Source organism: Oncorhynchus keta, chromosome 5, assembly GCF_023373465.1.
Source record: "Oncorhynchus keta strain PuntledgeMale-10-30-2019 chromosome 5, Oket_V2, whole genome shotgun sequence".
NCBI lineage: Eukaryota > Metazoa > Chordata > Actinopteri > Salmoniformes > Salmonidae > Oncorhynchus > Oncorhynchus keta.
Genome location: NC_068425.1, coordinates 22,770,343 through 22,775,438, shown reverse-complemented (window position 1 = coordinate 22,775,438; position 5,096 = coordinate 22,770,343).

Genomic DNA, 5,096 nt, shown 5'->3' with positions numbered 1-5,096 from the left:
ACTCCCTGTATTTAGCCATGTTATTTTCTACTCCCTGTATAAAGCCATGTTATTTTCTACTCCCTGTATGAAGCCAGGTTATTTTCTACTCCCTGTATGAAGCCATGTTATTTTCTACTCCCTGTAAATAGCCTTGCTATTTTCTAATCCCTGTATGAAGCCATGTTATTTTCTACTCCCTGTATGAAGCCATGTTATTTTCTACTCCCTGTATAAAGCCATGTTATTTTCTACTCCCTGTATAAAGCCATGTTATTTTCTACTCCCTGTATAAAGCCATGTTATTTTCTACTCCCTGTATAAAGCCATGTTATTTTCTACTCCCTGTATAAAGCCTTGTTATTTTCTACTCCCTGTATGAAGCAATGTTATTTTCTACTCCCTGTATAAAGCCATGTTATTTTCTACTCCCTGTATATAGCCTTGTTATTTTCTACTCCCTGTATAAAGCCATGTTATTTTCTACTCCCTGTAAGTAGCCATGTTATGTTCTACTCCCTGTATAAAGCCATGTTATTTTCTACTCCCTGTATAAAGCCATGTTATTTTCTACTCCCTGTATATAGCCATGTTATTTTCTACTCCCTGTATAAAGCCATGTTATTTTCTACTCCCTGTATAAAGCCATGTTATTTTCTACTCCCTGTATAAAGCCATGTTATTTTCTACTCCCTGTATATAGCCATGTTATTTTCTACTCCCTGTATATAGCCATGTTATTTTCTACTCCCTGTATAAAGCCATGTTATTTTCTACTCCCTGTATAAAGCCATGTTATGTTCTACTCCCTGTATAAAGCCATGTTATTTTCTACTCCCTGTATAAAGCCATGTTATTTTCTACTCCCTGTATAAAGCCATGTTATGTTCTACTCCCTGTATAAAGCCATGTTATTTTCTACTCCCTGTATAAAGCCATGTTATTTTCTACTCCCTGTATAAAGCCATGTTATTTTCTACTCCCTGTATAAAGCCATGTTATTTTCTACTCCCTGTATAAAGCCATGTTATTTTCTACTCCCTGTATAAAGCCATGTTATTTTCTACTCCCTGTATATAGCCATGTTATTTTCTACTCCCTGTATAAAGCTATGTTATTTTCTACTCCCTGTATATAGCCATGTTATTTTCTACTCCCTGTATAAAGCCATGTTATTTTCTACTCCCTGTATAAAGCCATGTTATGTTCTACTCCCTGTATAAAGCCATGTTATTTTCTACTCCCTGTATATAGCCATGTTATTTTCTACTCCCTGTATAAAGCCATGTTATTTTCTACTCCCTGTATAAAGCCATGTTTTTTTACTCCCTGTATAAAGCCATGTTATTTTCTACTCCCTGTATATAGCCATGTTATTTTCTACTCCCTGTATAAAGCCATGTTATTTTCTACTCCCTGTATAAAGCCATGTTATGTTCTACTCCCTGTATAAAGCCATGTTATTTTCTACTCCCTGTATAAAGCCATGTTATGTTCTACTCCCTGTATAAAGCCATGTTATTTTCTACTCCCTGTATAAAGCCATGTTATTTTCTACTCCCTGTATAAAGCCATGTTATGTTCTACTCCCTGTATAAAGCCATGTTATTTTCTACTCCCTGTATAAAGCCATGTTATTTTCTACTCCCTGTATAAAGCCATGTTATTTTCTACTTCCTGTATAAAGCCATGTTATGTTCTACTCCCTGTATAAAGCCATGTTATTTTCTACTCCCTGTATAAAGCCATGTTATTTTCTACTCCCTGTATAAAGCCATGTTATTTTCTACTCCCTCTATAAAGCCATGTTATTTTCTACTCCCTGTATAAAGCCATGTTATTTTCTACTCCCTGTATAAAGCCATGTTATGTTCTACTCCCTGTATAAAGCCATGTTATTTTCTACTCCCTGTATAAAGCCATGTTATTTTCTACTCCCTGTATAAAGCCATGTTATTTTCTACTCCCTGTATAAAGCCATGTTATGTTCTACTCCCTGTATAAAGCCATGTTATTTTCTACTCCCTGTATAAAGCCATGTTATTTTCTACTCCCTGTATAAAGCCATGTTATGTTCTACTCCCTGTATAAAGCCATGTTATTTTCTACTCCCTGTATAAAGCCATGCTATTTTCTACTCCCTGTATAAAGCCATGTTATTTTCTACTCCCTGTATAAAGCCATGTTATTTTCTACTCCCTGTATAAAGCCATGTTATTTTCTACTCCCTGTATAAAGCCATGTTATTTTCTACTCCCTGTATAAAGCCATGTTATTTTCTACTCCCTGTATAAAGCCATGTTATGTTCTACTCCCTGTATAAAGCCATGTTATTTTCTACTCCCTGTATAAAGCCATGTTATTTTCTACTCCCTGTATAAAGCCATGTTATTTTCTACTCCCTGTATAAAGCCATGTTATTTTCTACTCCCTGTATAAAGCCATGTTATTTTCTACTTCCTGTATAAAGCCATGTTATGTTCTACTCCCTGTATAAAGCCATGTTATTTTCTACTCCCTGTATAAAGCCATGTTATTTTCTACTCCCTGTATAAAGCCATGTTATTTTCTACTCCCTGTATAAAGCCATGTTATTTTCTACTCCCTGTATAAAGCCATGTTATTTTCTACTCCCTGTATAAAGCCATGTTATTTTCTACTCCCTGTATAAAGCCATGTTATGTTCTACTCCCTGTATAAAGCCATGTTATGTTCTACTCCCTGTATAAAGCCATGTTATTTTCTACTCCCTGTATAAAGCCATGTTATTTTCTACTCCCTGTATAAAGCCATGTTATTTTCTACTCCCTGTATAAAGCCATGTTATGTTCTACTCCCTGTATAAAGCCATGTTATTTTCTACTCCCTGTATAAAGCCATGTTATTTTCTACTCCCTGTATAAAGCCATGTTATGTTCTACTCCCTGTATAAAGCCATGTTATTTTCTACTCCTGTATAAAGCCATGCTATTTTCTACTCCCTGTATAAAGCCATGTTATTTTCTACTCCCTGTATAAAGCCATGTTATTTTCTACTCCCTGTATAAAGCCATGTTATTTTCTACTCCCTGTATAAAGCCATGTTATTTTCTACTCCCTGTATAAAGCCATGTTATTTTCTACTCCCTGTATAAAGCCATGTTATGTTCTACTCCCTGTATAAAGCCATGTTATTTTCTACTCCCTGTATAAAGCCATGTTATTTTCTACTCCCTGTATAAAGCCATGTTATTTTCTACTCCCTGTATAAAGCCATGTTATGTTCTACTCCCTGTATAAAGCCATGTTATTTTCTACTCCCTGTATAAAGCCATGTTATTTTCTACTCCCTGTATAAAGCCATGTTATTTTCTACTCCCTGTATAAAGCCATGTTTTTTTACTCATTATTTGTATTCATTTTTCACTGTGTATTTATTCCTTGTGTCCCTATTTCAATTTTTTATAAAATGTTGTATCTCTTCTTTAACTCTGCAGTGTTATAAAAGGACCTGTAAGTAAACATTTTCCTGTTATTCTACACCTGTTGTCTACAAAGCATGTGACAAGTGAAATGTGATTTGATTTGACAGTGTCGCTGTCAGGCATTTTGAAAACACTGCCACCACGCTGGCCCTGATTAATTCCCCTTGCCATGCAAACTCTCCATTTGAGAAGGCCTAATTACATAACCCCATCAATCTTCCTCTGCTCATTTCCAAAGCCCTGAAAGAGTAACACAGTGTTCAGGAAACACAACAACAGATTAACATCAGCTCAGAGAAATGAGGCCTGGCTATCTCAGAGGAAATGGCTGTACAGAGCAGAGATGTAAGGAGGAAGGCCAGTGTACACTACGTCTGAGTGGTGTTGTTGTTTAGGAGGCAATGAGCAAGGGAGAGAGGGAGGTAGAGATTAGGACACTGGGCTGCAGCCCAGGGGGATGTCATGTCTGGTGTGAAGCACTCTGGGAGATTGCCACAGTAACCTTCAAAGAAGGGGCCCCAGCTGTTTGACGGCCTGGCTCTCTAATAAACCTTGTCAATGTCAGTCAGTCACACTGAATAACAGCAGCCAGCGTCTGTCTGGCATGCAAATCAGTCCAAATGAAATGGAATGGATGAGAGGATACGGGATGCATCTCTATATCTAGGTTACATTTTCTCCCTGGTCCAAGTCTCATATCCTATGAGAATGCCTATGATTTTGTCTGTGAAGACAGCATTTGAGATCGCATGTGTGGATGAGTGTGAGCTAGTGTGAGCTAGTATGAGATCGTGTGAGCTGGTGTGAGATCGCGTGAGATCGTGTGAACTAGTGTGAGATTGTGTGAGCAGGTGTGTGCTAGTGTGCCATTATGTGTTTGTGCGTGAGACTTATAGCAGAAGGCTGGTGCTGGTGCCGAGGTTGTGCCACTGCTGCAGGTGTCCCCCCCTCTCTCTCTTTCTCTCTCTCTCTCTCTCTCTCTCTCTCTCTCTCTCTCTCTCTCTCTCTCTCTCTCTCTCTCTCTCTCGCCATTCAATTCAATTCTAAAGGCTTTGTTGGCATCGGAACGTGTTTACATTGCAAAAGCAAGTCTGTCCGTCTGTCCGTCCATCCGTCAGTCCGTCCGTCCGTCCGTCCGTCCGTCCGTCCGTCCGTCCGTCCGTCCGTCTGTCTGTCTGTCTGAACCCTGGGACCTCATTATTCCAGCTCCAGGGGAATTGATCAAACAATGCATTTAAACAGGGAGCCATGATAATCAGCCAACAGCCATCTACTTAACGGTGCTCAGGAAAACATGTATATTTCAGCAGCCGTCTGCCACAACATTGGAACATTTTCCACCAGAAGTTTTAACCCAAGGCACATTTGTATGTTTTACAGCTCAATAAGTTAGTTGTTTGTGTTGCACAGAGGGACACAGAGAGGGTTTTTGTAAACTGTGATGATGAGGACCCGAGGAGAAAATGAGTCCTTTAATACTAATCGATGGAGAGAACATTCAGGCTGTCAACACAATCTGTTACTATTGTGTCACATAATTTATTTCCATTTATATCCATTCATCACATGTTTATGTCATGAGTGCTCTCTGATGTTCAGACCAGTGTGCCACAATGGAAAGTAATTCCCCATTCACCCCCATTCACCCCCACC